Below are 20569 nucleotides of genomic sequence, written 5' to 3'. Positions count from 1 at the left end.
AAATGTGGCACTACTCCTAGTGTGGCACTTCTCCTAGTTTGGCACTCCTCCTAGTGTGGCACTCCTCTCAGTTTGGCACCCCTCTCAGTGTGGCACTCCTCCCAGTGTGGCACTCCTCCAATGTGGCACTGCTCTCAATGTGGCGCTCCTTCCAATATGGCACTCTTCCCAGTGAGGCATTCCTCCTAGTGTGGCACTCATCCTAATTTGGCTCTCCTCTCAATAGGCACTCCTTGTTTGGCACTCTTTCCAGTGTGACACTGCTCCCAGTATAGCACTCCTCTCAGTGTGGCACTCCTTCCGGTGTGGCACTCCTCTCAGTGTGGCACTCCTTCCAGTATGGCACTCATCCTAGTTAGGCACTCCTCCCAGTGTGGCACTCCTCCCAGTGTGGCACTCCTTCCAGTGTGGCACTCCTTCCAGTGTGGCACCCCTCCCAGTGTGGCACTACTCCCGGTGTGACATTCTTCCCAGTTTGGCATTCCTCTAAGTTGGCGCTCCTTTCAGTATGGCACTCTTCCTTGTGAGGCACTGCTCTCAGTGTGGCACTCTTCCCAATGTGTCATTCCTCCATTTCGGCACTCCTCAGTGTAACACTCTTCCCAGTGAAGCACTCCTTCTGGTGTGGTACTCCTCATAGTGTGGCGCTCCTCCCAGTGTGGCAATCCTCCCAGTAAGGCACTCCTCCCAGTGTGGCACTACTCCAGGTGACATTCCTCCCAATGTTGCACTCCTAGTGTGGCACTTCTCCAAGTGAAGCACTCATCCCAATGTGGAATTCCTCCTTGTGTGGCACTACTTCCTGTGTGGCACTCCTCCCAGTGTAACACTCTTCCCAGCGTGGCACTCCTCCCAGTGTGGCACTACTCCCAGTATTGCAGTCCCGTAGTGGGAGCACTATGGCACTAGTGTCTCGCTCCTCCCAGTGTGGCACTCCTCCAATTGTGGCACTCCTCCCAGTGTGGCATTCCTTACAGTGTGGCACTCCTCCCAGTGTGGCAGTTCTCCTAGTGTGGCACTCCTCTACTGTGGCATTCCTACGAGTCTGGCACTCCTCTCAATGTGGCACTCCTTCTGGTGTGGCACTTCTCCCAGTGCGATACTCCTCCCAGTGTGGCACCTTTCAGTGTGGCACTCTTCCAAGTATGGCACTCCTCCCAGTATAGCACATCTCCCAGTGTGGCACTCCTCCGAATATGGCACTACTCCCAGTTTGGCACTCCTTCCTGTGGGGCACTCCTCCCAGTGTGGCTCTCTTAGCAGTGTGGCACTCATCCTAGTGTAGCATCCCTCCCAGTGTGGCACTCCTTACATTGTGGTACTACTCCCGTTGTGGCAATCTTCCTAGTGTGACAGTCCTTTAAGTTTAGGACTTCTCCCAACGTGTCCTCTCCTGCCAGTGTGGAACTGGCTAAAGAAAAAGAGAGTGGGGAATTCTCTAGGAATAAAATATTCTTTCTAAACAGTATTAAACGATATAAAAATGGAGAATGTTCGTTTTTAAGATCTGTTACAAGCAATGACAAAAAAATGGCAGGGAATTTCTTAGGAAAATTTTTTTTTCCGTCAATACAACTCTTAAAACATGAGGAATCGTTTTTCTAGGGTCAGCTTTTAAGACTATCTATTACCGCTAAAGAGAGAGAAAAAGAGGTAATCAATTCTTTAGTAATAGATTTTAATGCAGCTTTCTATACACTATTATACGATATAGAAATGGAGAATGTTCGTTTTTAAGATCTGTTACCACTAATGACAAAAAATGGCAGGGTATTTATCAGGGAAATTTTTTTTCGATCAATACAGATCTTAAAACATGAGGAATCGTTTTTCTAGGATATGAAAATGAATCTTTGTTTTTAAAGAGAAAGAAAATAGGTAGGGAATTCTTTTGGGATAAAATATACTTTCTAAATAGATTTCATTACAGCTTTATTAAAACTATTAAACAATATGAAAATGGAGAATGTTCGTTCTTAAGATCTGTTACGAGTAATGACAAAATCTGGCAAGGAAATTTTCTAGGATATGAAAATGAGGAATCTTTAGGATTATTTATTACAGCTAAAGAAAAAAGGTAAATATACATTAGAAATAGATTTCAATACAGCTTTCTAAACGATGTAAAAATGGAGAATGTTCGTTTTTAAGATCTTCCGTTTCGAAAAATGACAAAAAAATGGCAGGGTATTTTTGAGGGAATTTTTTTTTTCGATCAATACCACTCTTAGAACATGAGGAATCGTTTTTCTAGGATATGAATATGAAGAATCTTTGTTTTTAAGATTATTTAGTACTACTAAAGAGAAAAAAAAGGTTGGAATTGTTTAATTAGATATATTTTCTAAATAGATATCAATACATCTTTCTAAACGCTGTGAAAATGGAGAATGTTCGTTTTTAAGATCTGTTACGAGTAATGACAAAAATGGCAAGGAATTTTTCTGATATAAAAATGTGGCACTCCTTACATTGTGGTACTACTCCCGTTGTGGCAATCTTCCTAGTGTGACAGTCCTTTAAGTTTAGGACTTCTCCCAACGTGTCCTCTCCTGCCAGTGTGGAACTGGCTAAAGAAAAAGAGGGTAGGGAATTCCTTAGGAATAAAATATTCTTTCTAAGTATATTTCAATATAGCTTTCTAAACAGTATTAAACGATATAAAAATGGAGAATGTTCGTTTTTAAGATGTTACAAGGAATAACAAAATAATGGCGGGGAATTCTTTAGGGAAATTTCTTTTTTCGGTCAACACATCTCCTAGAACATGAGGAATCGTTTTTCTAGGATATAAAAATTAAGAATCATTGTTTTTTTAAGAAAGAAAAAAAGGTGATCAATTCTTTAGAAATAGATTTCAATGCAGCTTTCAAAACAGTATTAATCGATATAGAAATGAAGAATGTTCGTTTTTAAGATCTATTACCACTAATGACAAAAAATAGCAGGGAATTTTTCAGGGAAATTTTTTTCGATCAATACAGATCTTAAAAAAAGGTAGGGAATTCTTTTGGGATAAAATATACTTTCTAAATAGATTTCATTACAGCTTTATTAAACAATATAAACAATATAAAAATGGAGAATGTTCGTTCTTAAGATCTTCCATTACGAGTACTGACAAAAAGTGTAGGGGAATTTTCAGGGAAATTTTTTTTCGATCAATACAGCTCTTCAAACATGAGGAATCGTTTTTCTAGGATACGAAAATGAAGAATCTTTTCTTTTAAGATTATCTATTACCGCTAAAGAGATGGAAAAAAATGTAGGGAATTCCTTAGGGATAAAATATACTTTCTAAAGAGATTTCAATTCTTCAGTGATATGGAGAAATGAGGAATGTTCTCTTTTTAAGATCTTTTGTTACGAGAAATTTTCAAGAAAATTTTTTTTCCATCAATATAACTAAAAACATGTGGAATCTTTTCTTTGATATGAAAATGAAGATTATGATTACCGCTAAAGAGAAAGAAAAAGAGTTCGGGAAGTCTTTTGTGATAAAATATACTTTCAAAATAGATTTCAATGCACTATTAAACAATATAAAAATAAAGAATGCTCGTTTTTAAGATCTGTTACGAGTAATGACAAAAAAATGGCAGGAAATTTTTCAGGGAAATTTTTTTTTCGATCAAAACATAAGGAATGGTTTTTCTAGGATATGAAAATGATGAATCTTTGTTTTTAAGATTATCTATTATAGCTGAAGAGAAACAAAAAAAGATAAAATGTACTTTCTAAATAGATCTCAATGCAGCTTTCTAAACATTATTGAATGATGTAAAAATGGAGAATGTTCGTTTTTTTAAGATCTAAGAGTAATGACAAAAAATGGCAGGGAATTTTTCAGGGACATTTTTTTTTCGATCAATCTTTAAGAATCGTTTTTATAGGATATGAAAATTATGAATCTTTGTTTTTAAGATTATCTATTACTGCTAAAGAGAAAGAAAAAGAGGTGTGGAATTCGTTAGGAAAAAATTTTACTTTTTAAATAGATTTCAATACAGCTCAACACTATTAAACAATATAGGAATGGCTGGGAATTTTTCAAGGAAATTTTCTTTTCGATTAATACTGCTCTTAAAACAAGAGGAATCGTTTTTCTAGGATTATCTATTTTAAGATTATCTATTACCGCAAAAGAGGAAGAAAAAAGGTAGGGAATTCTATTTAGAAAATATATTTTATATACTTTCTAAATAGATTTCAATACAGCTTTCTAAACACTATTTGACAATATAGAAATGGAGAATGTTCGTTTTTAAGATCTGTTACGATTATTGACAAAATCTGGCAAGGAATTTTTCAGGGAATTTTTTTTTTTATCAATCTTACGAAAATGAAGTTTCTTTTTAAGATTATTTATTACCACGAAAGAGAAAGAAAAAAGGTAAGGAATTCTTTGAGCATAAAATATACATTCTAAATAGATTTCAATACAGCTTTCTTAACATTATTAAACGATGTAAAAATGGAGAATGTTCATTTTTAAGATCTTCCGTTTTGAATAATGACAAAATATGGCAGGGAATTTTTGAGGGAAATTTTTTTTTCGATCAAAAACATGAATCTTTTTTTTAGGATAGCATAATGAAGAATATTTGTTTTTACGATTACCGCTATGGAGAGAGAAGCGTTAGTGAAATCTTTTGTGATAAAATATACTTTCTAAGTAGATTTCAATGCAACTTTGAAAACACTATTAAACATGAAAATAAGAATGTTCCGTTTCGAGGAATGAAAAAAAATGGCAGGGAATTTTTGTTGTTCTAGGATATGAAAATGAAGAATGTTTGTTTTTAAGATTATTTATTACTACTAAAGAGAAAATAAAAGCTAGGGAATTGTTTAAAGATTAAATATACTATCTAAATAAATTTCAATACAGCTTTCTAAACACTAATTAATGATGTGAAAATGGAGAATGTTCTAGCAATGACCAAAAAATTTGCAGGGAAATTTTTTTTATAGGGAAATGTTTTTTTCGGTCAATACAATTCTTAAAACATAAGGAATCGTTTTTCTAGGATAAGAAAATTAAGACTATTTTCTCTTACCGGTAAAGAGAAAGAAAAGGAGATAATCAATTCTTTAGTAATAGATTTCAATGCAGCTTTCTATACACTATTAAACGTTATAGAAATGAATGTTCGTTTTTAAGATCTTCTGGCAGGAAATTTTTCAGGAAATTTTTTTTTTTCGATTCATATCCTATAAAAACGATTCTTTGTGTTTTAAAAGCTGTATTAGCTTTTAAAACACAAAGAATCGTTTTTATAGGATATGAAAATTATGAATCTTTGTTTTAAAGATTATCTATTACAGCTAAAGAGAAAGAAAAAGGTGGGGAACTTAGGAAAAATTTCTACTTTCTAAACAGATTTCAATACAGCTCTCTAAACACTTAAACAATATAAGTTCGTTTTTAAGATCGGTTACGAGTAATAACAAAAACTGGCAGATAATTTTTCAGGGAAATTTTTGTTTTTCGATCAATACATGAAGAATACTTTTTATAGGATATGAAAAAGAAGAATCTTTGTTTTTAAGATTATCTATTACCACTAAAGAGAAAATAAATGGTAGGGAATTGTTTAAAGATTAAATATACTATCTAAATAGATTTCAATACGGCTTTCTAAACAATATTAAATGATGTGAAAATGAAGAATATTCGTTTTTAAGATCTATTACTATCAATGAGAAAAGAATGGCAGGGAAATTTTTTTTTCTGGGAATTTTTTTTCGGTCAATACAACTCTTAAAACATAAGGAATCGTTTTTCTAGGATACCGCTAAAAAGAAAGAAAAAGAGGTAATCAATTCTTTAGTATTAGATTTCAATGCAGCTTTCAATAATATAAGAATGTTCGTTAAGATCGGTTACGAGTAATAACAAAAAATGGCAGATAATTTTTCAGGGAAATTTTTTTTTTTCGATTAATACGAGGAAATATGAAAAAGAAGGATCTTTGTTTTTAAGATTATCTATTACCACTAAAGAGAAAGAAAAAAAGGTAGGGAATTCTTTGATGATGATATATACATTCTAGATTTCAATACAGCTTTCTTAACATTATTAAACGATGTAATAATGGAGAACGTTAGTTCTTACGATCTTCCGTTTCGAGTAATGACAAAAAATGGCAGGGAATTTTTGGGGGAAATGTGTGTAGAATTGTGTAGAATGTTCGTTTTTAAGATCTAATGACAAAAAATGGCAGAGAATATTTTAGAATTTTTTTTTTTCGATTGAAAATGAAGAAAATTTGTTTTTACGATTACCGATACAGAGAAAGATTTCAATGCAACTTTCAAAACACTATTAAACAACATAAAAATAATGTTCTTTTTTAAGATCTTGTTACGAGTAATGACAAAAAAATGGCAGGGAATTTTTCAAGGAAACTTTTTTCGATCAAAACATGAGGAATCGCTTCTCTAGGATGTGAAAATGATGAAAATGAGAAAGAAAAAAGGTACGTAATACTTTAGGGATAAATTATACTTACTAAATAGATTTCAATTCAGCTTTCTAAACATTATTGAATGATATAGAAATGGAGAATGTTCGTTTTTTAAGATCTACGAGTAATGACTAAAAATGAGCCGGGAATTTTTCAAGGAAATTTTTTTTTTAACAATACAGCTTTTAAAATATGAGGAATCGTTTTTCTATGATATGAAAATGAGGACTTTCTTTTTAAGATTATTTATTACCGCTAAAGAGAACGAAAAAAAGGTAGAGAATTCTTTGAGGATCAAATATACATTTCTAAACACTATTAATCGATGTAAGAATGGACGTTTCATTTTTAAGATCTGTTTCGAGTAATGACAAAAAATGGCAGGGAATTTTTAAGGGAAAGTATTTTTTCGATTAATACTGCTCTTAAAACATGAGGAATCGTTTTTCTAGGATATCAAAGAGAAAATAAAAGGTAGGGATTAGATTAAATGTGAAAATGGAGAATGTTCGTTTTTAGGATCTATTACGAGCAATAATAAAAACGGCAGGAAATTTTTCAGGGAAATTTTTTTTTTTGGTCAATCCCGATCTTAAAACTTGAGGATATAAAAATGAAGAATCTTTATTTCTAAGATTAATTACCGCTAAAGAAAAAAATAGAATATTCTTTCTAAACAGTATTAAACGATATAAAAATGGAGAATGTTCAGGGAATTTTTTAGGGAATTTTTTTTTTTTTTTTTGTCAAGAAATCATTTTTCTAGAATAAGAAAATGTAGAATCTGTTTTTTAAGATTATCTGTTTCCATTAAAGAGAAAGAAAATGAAGTAATCAATTCTTTAATAATAGATTTCAATACAGCTTTCTATACACTATTAAACGTTATAGAAATGGCAGGGAATTTTTCAGGGAAATTTTTTCTTCGATCAATACTCTTCATAAAACATGAGGAATCGTTTTTAAGATTATCCATTACCAGTAAAGAGAAAATACAGGGTAGGGAATTGTTTAAAGATTATATATACTTTCTAAATATTGAATGATGTGAAAATGGAGAATGTTCGTTTTTAAGAGTTATTACAAGTAATGACAGGGAATTTTTCAGGGAAATTTTCTTTTTTGGTCAATCACGATCTTAGAACATGAGGAATCATTTTTCTATGATATAAAAATGAAGGATCTGTTTTTAAGATTATTTATTACCGCTAAAGAAAAGGAAAAAAAGGTAGGGAATTCCTTGAGGAATAATATACATAGATTTCAATGCAGCTTTTTTAACATTATTAAACGATATAAAAATGGAGAATGTTCATTTTTAAGATCTGTTACTAGCAAAGACAAAAAAAATGGCAGAGAATTTTTTTGGGAAAATCTTTTTTCGGTCATAAGGAATCGTTGTTCTTGGATAAGAAAATTAAGAATCTTTGTTTTTAAGATTATCTGTTACCGCTAAAGAGAAAGAAAAAGAGGTAATCTCAATGCAGCTTTCTATACACTATTAAACGATAAGATCTGTTACCACTAATGGCAAAAAAAATAGGGAATTTTTCAGGGGAATTTTTTTTGATCAATTTTTTTGATCTTAAAACATGAGGAATCGTTTATCTAGGATATGAAAATGAGGAATCTTTATTACAACTAAAGAGAATGAAAAAAAGATAGGGAATTATTTTGGGATAAAATATACTTTCTAAATAGATTTCAATACAGCTTTATTAAAATTATTAAACATGAAAAGATCTATTTCGAGTAATAACAAAAAATGGCAGGGAAATTTTCAGGAAATTTTTTTTTTCGATCAATTTTTCTGGGAAATTTTTTTTTTGATCAATCCAGATCTTAAAACACGAGGAATCGTTTTTCTAGGATACGAAAATGATGTGTTTTTAAGATTATTTATTACCGCTAAAGAGAAAGAAAAAAAGGTAGGGAATTCTGAATAGATTTCAATATTATTAAACGATGTAAAAATCGAGAATGTTCATTTTTCGAGTAATGACAAAAAATGTTAGGGAATTTTTTATTTTTTTTTTCGATCAATGCAGGTCTTAAAACATGAGGAATCGTCTTTTTTAGGATACGAAAATGAAGAATATTTGTTTTTACGATTTCCGCTAAAGAGAAATTATACTTTCTAAGTAGATTTTAATGCAACATTCAAAACACTATTAAACAATATAAAAATAATGCTCGTTTTTAAGATCTGTTACGAGTAATGACAAAAAAAATGGCAGGGAATTTTTCAGGGAATTTTTTTTTCGATCAAAACATAAGGAATCGTTTTTCTATGATATGAAAATGATGAACCTTTGGTTTTTAGATTATCTATGACAGCTAAAGGTAATACTTTAAGGATGTAATATACCTTCTAAATAGATTTCAATACAGCTTTCTAAACATTATTAAATGATGTGAAAATGGAGAATGTTCGTTTTTTCCCTGCTCATTTTTTGTCATTACAAAAAATGAGCAGGGAGTTTTTCATGGAAATTTTTTTTTCGATCAATGCCGCTCTTAAAATATGAGGAATCATTTTTCTAGGATATGAAAATGAAGAGTCTTTGTTTTAAGATTATTTGGTACCGCTAAAGAGAAAGATAAAAAGTTAGGGAATTCTTTGAGGATTAAATATACATTTTAAATACATTTCAATATAGCTTTCTAAACGATGTTTCGAGTAATTATTTGGTACCGCTAAAGAGAAAGATAAAAAGTTAGGGAATTCTTTGAGGATTGAATATACATTTTAAATACATTTCAATATAGCTTTCTAAACGATGTTTCGAGTAATGACAAAAAAATGGCAGGGAATTTTTGAGGGAAATTTTTTTCGATCAATACTGCTCTTAAAACATGAGGAATCGTTTTTCTAGGATATAAAAATGAAGAATCTTTGTTTTTAAGATTACTAAAGATTACTAAAGAGAAAATAAAGGTAGTTAATTCTTTATTTGATGCAAATTTGATGTGAAAATGGAGTGTTCGTTTTAAAGATCTGTTATGAGTAATGACAAAAAAGGCAGGAAATTTTTCAGGGAAATATTCGTTATTGGTCAATCACGATCTTAAAAGATGAGGAATCGTTTTTAATATATAATACAAAAATGAAAAATCTTTGTTTTTAAGATTATCTATTAACGCTAAAGTAGGGAATTCTTTAGGAATAAAGTATTCTTTCTAAGTATATTTCAATACAGCTTTCTAAATAGTTTAATACTATTTAGAAAGATGCATATAAAAATGGAAAATGTTAGTAGCAATGACAAAAAAATGGCAGGGAAATCTTTTTTTTTCTGTCAATACAACTCTTAAAACATGAGGAATCGTTTTTCTAGGATAAGAAAATTAAGAATCTTTGTTTTTAAGATTATCTGTTACCGCTAAAGAGAAAAAAAACGACATAGAAATGGAGAATGTTCGTTTTTAGGATCTATTACCACCAATGACAAAAAAAATGGCAGGGAATTTTTCAGGGAAATTTTTTTTCGATCAATAGAGATCTTAAAACATAGATATAAAAAGGAGGAATCTTTGTTTTCAAGATTATCTGTTACAGCTAAAGAGAAAGAAAAAAAGGTAGGGAGTTCTTTGAGAATTAAATATACATTCTGAATAGATTTCAATACAGCTTTCTTAACACTATTAAACGATTTAAAAATGGAGAATTGTCGTTTTTAAGATCTGTTACGAGTAATGACAAAAAAAAATGGCCGGGAATTTTCGGGGAAATTTTTATTTCGATCAATATCGTCTTTCTACTATATGAAAATGAAGTCTTTGTTTTTAAGGTCATTTATTACCGCTAAAGAGAAAAAAAACGGTAGGGAATTCTTTGAGGATTAAATATGCACTCTAAATAGATTTCAATACAGGTTTTTAAACACTATTAAACGATGTAAAAATGGAGAATGTTCGTTTTTAATATCCGTTTCGAGTAATGACAAAACATGGCAGGGAATTTTTGAGGGAAATTCTTTTTTTCGATCAATACTGCTCTTAACACATGAGGAATCGTTTTCCTAGGATATGAAAATGAAGAATCTTTGTTTTTAAGATTATTTCTTACCAGTATACAGCATTCTAAACACTAAATACTATTTCTAAACACTATCAAAGGGCAGGGAATTTTTCAAGGAAATTTTCTTTTTTGGTCAATCACAATCTTAAAACATATGGAATCGTTTTTTTTATATAAAAATGAAAAATCTTTGTTTTTAAGATTATCTATCACCGCTAAAGAAAAAGGGAATTCTTTAGGAATAAAATAGTCTTTCTAAGTATATACAGCTTTCTAAACAGTTTAATTCTATTTAGAAAGTTGTATATTTCTATATTTGTTTTTTAAGATCTGTCAGTTGCAAAGACAAAAAAATGGGAGGGAATTTTTTAGGGAAATTTCTTTTTTTCTGTCAATATAACTCTTAAAACATAAGGAATCGTTTTTCTAGGATAAGAAAATTAAGAATCTATTATTGCTAAAGAGAAAGAGAGAGGTGATAGATTTCAATGCACTATACACTATTAAACGACATAGGAATGGAGAATGACAAAAAAATAGCAGGGAATTTTTTAGGGAAATTTTTTCATTACAGATCTTAAAACATGAGGAATTGTTTTTCTAGGATATGAAAATGAGGAATCTTTGTTTTTAAGATTATCTATTACAGCTAAAGAGAAAGAAATGGAGAATGTACGTTTTTAAGATCTCGAGTAATGACAAAATATGACGGAAATTTTTATGGAAATTTTTTTCGATCAATACAGCTCTTAAAACATGAGGAATCGTTTTTTCTAGGATACGAAAATGAAGAATATTTGTTTTTATGACTACCGCTACGGATAAAGAAGATTTAGGGAAGTATTTTGTGATAAAATATATTCTAAGTAGATTTCAATGCAACTTTCTAAACTATTAAACAATGTAAAAATAAAGAATGTTCGTTTAAAAAGGAGTAATGACAAAAAAATGAAAGGGAATTTTTGAGGGAAATTTTTTTTTCGATTAATACGATATGAAAATGAAGTCTTTCTTTTAAAGATTATTTATAACTGCTAAAGAGAAAGGAAAAAAGGTAGGAAATTCTTAAACACTATTAAATGATGTGAAAATGGAGAAATGACAAAGAAGTCAGGGAATTTTTCAACATGAGGAATCGTTTTTCTATGGTATAAAAATGAAGAATCTTTGTTTTTGAGATTATCCATTATCGCTAAAGAAAAAGAGTGTAGTAATTCTTTAGGAATAAAATATTTCATTACAGTATTAAAGGATAAAGGAATGGAGAAAAATAATGACGGAATTTTTCAGGGAAATTTTTTTTTTTCGTTCAATAAGAAAATTAAGATTATCTATTACCGCTAAAGAGAAAGAAAAAGAGGTAATACATTTCAATGAAGCTTTCTATACACTATTAAACGATATAGAAATAGAGAATGCTCGCTTTTAAGGTCTAATGACAAAAAAATTGTAGGGAATTTTTCAGGGAAATCTTGTTTCGATCACTACAGATCTTAAAATCATTTTTCTAAGATTTGAAAATGAGGAATCTTTGTTTTAAAGATTATCTATTACAAAAGAGAAAGAAAAAAGGGGTATTCTTTTGGGATAAAATATACTTTCTATATAGGTTTCGTTACAATATAAAAATGGAGGATGTTCGTTCTTAAGATCTTCCATTTCGAGTAAAGACAAAAAATGGCAGGGAATTTTCAAGGAAATTTTTTTTTTCGACATGAGGAATCGTTTTTCTAGGGTATGAAAATGAAGAATCCTTGTTTTTACGATTGTCTATTACCGCTAAAGAGAAAGAAAAAGAGGTAATTAATTCTTTAGTAATAGATTTCAAACGATACAGAAATGGAGAATGTTCGTTTTTAAGATCTATTACCACTAATGACAAGAAATGGCAGGGAATTTTTTAGGGAAATTTTTTTCACGAGGAATCGTTTTTTATAGGATATTAAAATTAAGAATCTCTTTTTAAGATTATTCATTACTGCTAAAGAGAAAGAAAAAGAGGTGGGGAATTCATTAGGAAAAAATTTTACTTTCCAAATAGATCTCAATACAGCTTTCTAAACACTATTATACGAGTAATAACAGAAAATGGCAGATAATTTTTCAGGGAAATTTTTTCATTCGATCAATACAGATCCTAAAACATGAAGAATACATTTTAATAGGATATAAAAATGAATGTTTGTTTTTTAGATTATCCATTACCACTAACGAGAAAGAAAAAAGTTAAGGAATTCTTCAAGGATAAAATGTACTTTAGATATAGATTTACAACGATGCACAAATGAAGAATGTTCGTTTTTAAGATCTATTACGAGTAATGATAAAAAATGGCTGGGAACTTTTCTTAAAATGGAGAATCTTTGTTTTTAAGATTACCACATAAGATAAAGAAAAAAAGGTAGGGAATTATATTTAGAACGTATAGAAAATTTATTTTATATACTTTCTAAATACTAAACACTATTTGACGATATAGAAATGGAGAATGTTCGTTTTTAAGATCTGTTACGAGTAATGACAAAGTCTGGCAGAGAATTTTTCAGGGAAATGCTTTTTTTCGATCAATACATTGAGGAATCGTCTTTGTAGGAAAAGGAAATAAAGTCTTTGTTTTTAAGATATCTATTACCACTAAAGAGAAAGAAAAAAAAGGTAGGGAATTCCTTGAGGATTAAATATACATTCTAAATAGATTTCAATACAGCTTTCTTAACACTATTAAACGATGTAAAAATTTAGAATGTTCGTTTTTAAAATCATCCGTTTCGAGTAATGACAAATAATGGCAGAGAATTTTTGATGGAAATTCTTTTTCGATCAATACAGCTCTTAAAGCATGAGGAATCGATTTTAGGATACGAAAATGAAGAATATTTCTTTTTACGATTACCGTTACAAAGAAAGCAGAAGAGTTAGGGAAGTCTTTTGTGATAAAAAATACTCTCAGTAGATTTCAATGCAACTTGCTAAACACTATTACACAATATGAAAATAATGTTCGTAATAACAAAAAAATGGCAGGGAATTTGTAGGGAATGTAGCATGTAGGGAATTCTTTAGGAATAAAGAATTCTTTCTAAGTATATTTCAATACAGCTTTCTAAATAGTTTAATACTATTTAGAAAGATGCATATAAAAATGGAGAATGTTAGTAGCAATTACAAAAAAATGGCAGGGAAATTTTTTTTTTCTGTCAATACAACTCTTAAAACACGAGGAATCGTTTTTCTAGGATAAGAAAATTAAGAATGTTTTTAAGATTATCTGTTACCGCTAAAGAGAAAAAAAACGACATAGAAATGGAGAATGTTCGTTTTTAGGATCTATTACCACCAATGACAAAAAAAATGGCAGGGAATTTTTCAGGGAAATTTTTTTCGATCAATAGAGATCTTAAAACATAGAGATCTTTCTAGGATATGAAAATGAGGAATCTTTGTTTTTAAGATTATCTGTTACATTCTGAATAGATTTCAATACAGCTTTCTTAACACTATCAAACGATGTAAAAATGGAGAATTGTCGTTTTTAAGATCTGTTACGAGTAATGACAAAAAAAAATGGCAGGGAATTTTCAGGGAAATTTTTTTTTCGATCAATATCGTCTTTCTACTATATGAAAATGAAGTCTTTGTTTTTAAGATCATTTATTACCGCTAAAGAGAAAAAAAACGGCAGGGAATTCCTTCAGGATTAAATATGCACTCTAAATAGATTTCAATACAGCTTTTTAAACACTATTAAACGATGTAAAAATGGAGAATGTTAGTTTTTAATATCCGTTCCGAGTAATGACAAAAAATGGCAGGGAATTTATTAGGAAATTTTTTTTTCGATCAATCTTACAATATAAGGAATCGTTTTTATTACTGCTAAAGAGAAAGAAAAAAAGGTACGGAATTCTTTGAGAATTAAATATACATTCTAAATAAATTTCAATACACCTTTATAAACACTATTAAACGATGTAAAAATGGAGAATGTTTATTTTTAAGTTTCGAGTAATGACAAAACATGGCAGGGAATTTTTGAGGGAAATTTTTTTTTCGATCAATACTGCTCTTAACACATGAGGAATCGTTTTCCTAGGATATGAAAATGAAGAATCTTTGTTTTTAAGATTATTTCTTACCAGTATACAGCATTCTAAACACTAAACACTATTTCTAAACACTATCAAAAGGCAGGGAATTGTTAAGGGAAATTTTCTTTTTTGGTCAATCACGATCTTAAAACATGTGGAATCGTTTTTTTTATATAAAAATGAAAAATCTTTGTTTTTAAGATTATCTATCCCCGCTAAAGAAAAAGAAATTAGGGAATTCTTTCTAAGTATATTTCAATACAGCTTTCTAAACAGTTTAATTCTATTTAGAAAGTTGTATATAGAAATGGATGATGTTTGTTTTTCAAGATCTGTCATAGCAAAGACAAAAAAATGGGAGGGAATTTTTTAGGGAAATTTCTATTTTTCTGTCAATACAACTCTTAAAACATAAGGAATCGTTTTTCTAGGATAAGAAAATTAAGAATCTTTGTTTTTAAGATTATCTATTATTGCTAAAGAGAAAGAAAGAGGTGATAGATTTCAATGCACTATACACTATGAAACGACATAGGAATGGAGAATGACAGAAAAATGGCAGGGAATTTTTTAGGGAAATTTTTTCGATCAGTTCAGATCAGTACATGAGGAATTGTTTTTCTAGGATATGAAAATGAGGAATCTTTGTTTTTAAGATTATCTATTACAGCTAAAGAGAAAGAAATGAAAATATTTCATTTTGTCTCGAGTAATGACAAAATATGACGGAATTTTTTAGGGAAATTTTTTTCGATCGTATTGATCGAAAAAGCTCTTAAAATATGAGGAATCGTTTTTTCTAGGATACGAAAACGAAGAATATTTGTTTTTATGACAACCGCTACGGAGAAAGAAGATTTAGGGAAGTATTTTGTGATAAAATATACTTTCTAAGTAGATTTCAATGCAACTTTCTAAACTATTAAACAATGTAAAAATAAAGAATATTCGTTTAAAAAGGAGTAATAAAAAAAGAGGGAATTTTTGAGGGAAATTTTTTTTTCGATCAATACGATATGAAAATGAAGTCTTTCTTTTAAAGATTATTTATAACTGCTAAAGAGATAGGAAAAAAAGTAGGAAATTCTTAAACACTGATGATGTGAAAATGGAGAAATGACAAAGAAGTCAGGCAATTTTTCAGGGGAAATTTTCTTTTTTGGTCAATCACGATCTTAAAACATGAGGAATCGTTTTTCTATGGTATAAAAATGAAGAATCTTTGTTTTTGAGATTATCCATTATCGCTAAAGAAAAAGTGTAGTAATTCTTTAGGAATAAAATATTTCATTACAGCTTTCTATTAAAGGATATAGGAATGGAGAAAAATAATGACGGAATTTTTCAGGGAAATTTTCTTTTTTCGTTCAATGAGAAAATTAAGAATCTTTGTTTTTAAGATTATCTATTACCGCTAAAGAGAAAGAAAAAGAGGTAATACATTTCAATGAAGCTTTCTATACAGTATTAAACGATATAGAAATAGAGAATGCTCGCTTTTAAGGTCTTCTGTTTCCACAAATGACAAAAAAATGGCAGGGAATTTTTCAGCGAAATCTTGTTTCGATCACTACAGAACTTAAAATCGTTTTTCTAAGATTTGAAAATGAGGAATCTTTGTTTTAAAGATTATCTATTACAACTAAAGAGAAAGAAAAAGGGGTATTCTTTTGGGATAAAATATACTTTCGTTACAATATAAAAATGGAGGATGTTCGTTCTTATGATCTTCCATTTCGAGTAAAGACAAAAAATGGCAGGGAATTTTCAGGGAAATTTTTTTTTTCGACATGAGGAATCGTTTTTCTAGGGTATGAGAATGAGGGATCCTTGCTTTTACGATTGTCTATTATCGCTAAAGAGAAAGAAAATGAGGTAATCAATTCTTTAGTAATAGATTTCAATGCAGAAATGGAGAATGTTCGTTTTAAAGATCTATTACCACTAATGACAAGAAATGGCAGGGAATTTTTCAGGGAAATTTTTTTCACGAGGAATCGTTTTTTATAGGATATGAAAATTAAGAATCTGTTTTTAAGATTATTCATTACTGCTAAAGAGAAAGAAAAATAGGTGGGGAATTCATTAGGAAAAAATTTTACTTTCCAAATAGATCTCTAAAATACTATTATACGAGTAATAACAGAAAGTGGCAGATAATTTTTCAGGGAAATTTTTTTTTCGATCAATACAGATCTTAAAACATGAGGAATACATTTCAATAGGATATGAAAATGAAGAATGTTTGTTTTTAAGATTATCCATTACTACTAAAGAGAAAGAAAAAAGTTAAGGAATTCTTCAAGGATAAAATGTACTTTAGATATAGTCTTACAACGATGCACAAATGAAGAATGCTCGTTTTTAAGATCTATTACGAGTAATGATAAAAATGGCTGGGAACTTTTCAAGAAAATTTTTTTTCGATCAATACTGCTCTTAAAATGGAGAATCTTTGTTTTTAAGATTACCACATAAGATAAAGAAAAAAAGGTAGGGAATTATATTTAGAACATATATTTTGTATACTTTAGAGAATTTATCTTATATACTTTTTAAATACTAAACACTATTTGACGATATAGAAATGGAGAATGTTCGTTTTTAAGATCTGTTACGAGTAATGACAAAGTCTGGCAGAGAATTTTTCAGAAAAAAAAATCGTCTTTGTAGGATAAGGAAATGAAGTCTTTGTTTTTAAGATATCTATTACCACTAAAGAGAAAGAAAAAAAAGGTAGGGAATTCCTTGAGGAATTCTAAATAAATACATTCTAAGTAGATTTCAATACAGCTTTCTTAACACTTAAACATTGTAAAAATGGAGAATGTTCGTTTTTAAAATCATCCGTTTCGAGTAATGACAAATAATGGCAGAGAATTTTTGATGGAAATTCTATTTCGATCAATACAGCTCTTAAAGCATGAGGAATCGTTTTTGGGATACGAAAATGAATATTTCTTTTTACGATTACCGTTACAAAGTAGAAGAGTTCGGGAAGTCTTTTGTGATAAAAAATACTCTCAGTAGATTTCAATGCAACTTGCTAAACACTATTACACAATATCAAAATAATGTTCGTTTTTAAATTCTATTACGATTAATGACAAAAAAATGGCAGGGAATTTGTAGGGAATGTAGCATAAAGTATTCTTTCTAAGTATATTTCAATACAGCTTTCTAAATAGTTTAATATTATTTAGAAAGATGCATATAAAAATGGAGAATGTTAGTAGCAATGACAAAAAAATGGCAGGGAAATTTTTTTTTCTGTCAATACAACTCTTAAAACATGAGGAATCGTTTTTCTAGGATAAGAAAATTAAGAATGTTTTTAAGAAAAAAAACGACATAGAAATGGAGAATGTTCGTTTTTAGGATCTATTACCACCAATGACAAAAAAAATGGCAGGGAATTTTTTAGGGAAATTTTTTTCGATCAATAGAGATCTTAAAACATAGAGATCTTTCTAGGATATGAAAATGAGGAATCTTTGTTTTTAAGATTATCTGTTACAGCTAAAGAGAAAGAAAAAAAGGTAGGGAGTTCTTTGAGAATTAAATATACATTCTGAATAGATTTCAATACAGCTATTAAACGATGTAGATATGGAGAATTGTCGTTTTTAAGATCTGTTACGAGTAATGACAAAAAAAATGGCAGGGAATTTTCAGGGAAATTTTTTTTCTATATGAAAATGAAGTCTGTTTTTAAGATCATTTATTACCGCTAAAGAGAAAAAAAACGGTAGGGAATTCTTTGAGGATTAAATATACACTCTAAATAGATTTCAATACAGCTTTTTAAACTATTAAACGATGTAAAAATGGAGAATGTTAGTTTTTAACATCCGTTCCGAGTGATGACAAAAAATGGCAGGGAATTTATTAGGAAATTTTTTTTTTCGATCAATACGGCTCTTACAATATAAGGAATCATTTTTCTAGGATATGAAAATGAAGTCTTTGTTTTTAAGATTATTTATTACTGCTAAAGAGAAAGAAAAAAAGGTACGGAATTTTTTGAGAATTAAATACACATTCTAAATACATTTCAATAGTAAACACTATTAAACGATGTAAAAATGGAGAATGTTTGTTTCTAAGATCTTCCGTTTCGAGTAATGACAAAACATGGCAGGGAATTTTTGAGGGATATGAAAATGAAGAATCTTTGTTTTTAAGATTATTTCTTACCAGTATACAGCATTCTAAACACTAAACACTATTTCTAAACACTATCAAAAGGCAGGGAATTTTTCAGGGAAATTTTCTTTTTTGGTCAATCACGATCTTAAAACATATGGAATCGTTTTTTTTATATAAAAATGAAAAATCTTTGTTTTTAAGACTATCTATCACCGCTAAAGAAAAAGAAAGTAGGGAATTCTTTAGGAATAAAATAGTCTTTCTAAGTATATTTCAATACAGCTTTCTAAACAGTTTAATTCTATTTAGAAAGTTGTATATTTCTATATATGTTTGTTTTTCAAGATCTGTCAGTAGCAAAGACAAAAAAATGGGAGGGAATTTTTTAGGGAAATTTCTTTTTTCTGTCAATACAACTCTTAAAACATAAGGAATCGTTTTTCTAGGAGTAGTGCCACACTTGTAGGAATGCCATACAGGGAGGAGTGCCATACTGGGAGGAGAGCCACACTTAGTCGAGTGCCATACTGGGAGGAATTCCTCACTAGAAGGAGTGCCACACTGGGAGTAGTCCCACACTGGGATGAGTGCCACACTGGGAGGAGTGTTACACTTGGAGTAATACATTGGGAGGAGTGCCATACTAGAAGTGGCACAGTGAGAGGAGTACCAAACTGGAATGAGTACCACATTGGGTATAGTGCCATACTAAAAATGCCATAATGGGAGGAGTGCCACACTGGGAGGAGTGTTACACTTGGAGGAGTAATACACTGGGAGGATTGCCATACTGGAAGTGCCACACTGAGGAGTGCAAAACTGAAATGAGTGCCATACTGGGAGGAGTGCCATACTAGAAATGCCATAATGGAAGGAGTGCCAAACAGGAAGTCGTGCCACACTGGGAGGAGTGCCACAGTGGGAGGAGTGCAAAACTTGGAGGAGTGCCATACTGGTAGGTGTGTCATACTAGAAGTGGCACACAAGGAGTGCCACAATGGGAGCACTGCCACACAGTGAGGAGTGCCATAATGGGAGAAGTGCTACAGTGGGAGTAGTGCCACACTGGGAGGAGTGCTTTACTGGGAGAAGTGCCAAACTTGGACGAGAGCCATACTGGGTGGACTGCCACATTAGAAGTGTCACACTGGGAGTAGCGCTACACTGGGAGGAGTGCCAAACTGGGGGGATTGTTTCACTGGGAGGAGTAATACACTGGGAGGAGTGCCATACTAAGAGTGGCAAACTGAGTGTAGTGCCACACTAGAAGAAGTGCCACTCTGGGAGGAGTGCCATGCTATAGAAGTGATGCATTGGGAGGAGTGCCAAACTGGGAATAGTGTCACACTGGGAGTGCCACATTGGGAGGAGTGCCAAACTTGGAGGAGTGCCACACTAGGAGGAGTGCCACAATGGGAGGAGCGCCATATTGGGAAGTATGCCAAACTGGAGTGGCACACTGGGAGGAATGGCACATTAAAATTGGGAGTGACAAACGTGGAGGGTGCCATTTTTGGATGAGTGGCACACTAGGAGGAGTACCACACTGTGAGTAGTGCCGCACTGTGATGATTGCCACATTGGGAGGAGTGCCACAGTTGGAGTAGTGCCACAATGGGAGAAGTACTACACTAGGAGGATTGCCATACTAGGAGTGCCACACTGGGACTAGAGCCACAATGCGAGTAGTGCCACAATATTAAAAGTGCCTCACTGGGAGGAGTGCCATATTGGGAGGAGTGCCAAACTAAGAGGAGTGCCACACTAGGAGGAGCGCCACACTGTGAGCAGTGCCATATTTGGAGTTGCACATTGGGAGGAGTGTCACACTCGGAGGAGTG

This window comes from Panulirus ornatus, chromosome 11 (assembly GCF_036320965.1).
Source record: "Panulirus ornatus isolate Po-2019 chromosome 11, ASM3632096v1, whole genome shotgun sequence".
NCBI classification, from domain to species: Eukaryota; Metazoa; Arthropoda; class Malacostraca; order Decapoda; family Palinuridae; genus Panulirus; species Panulirus ornatus.
Note: the sequence above shows the minus strand (reverse complement) of the source record.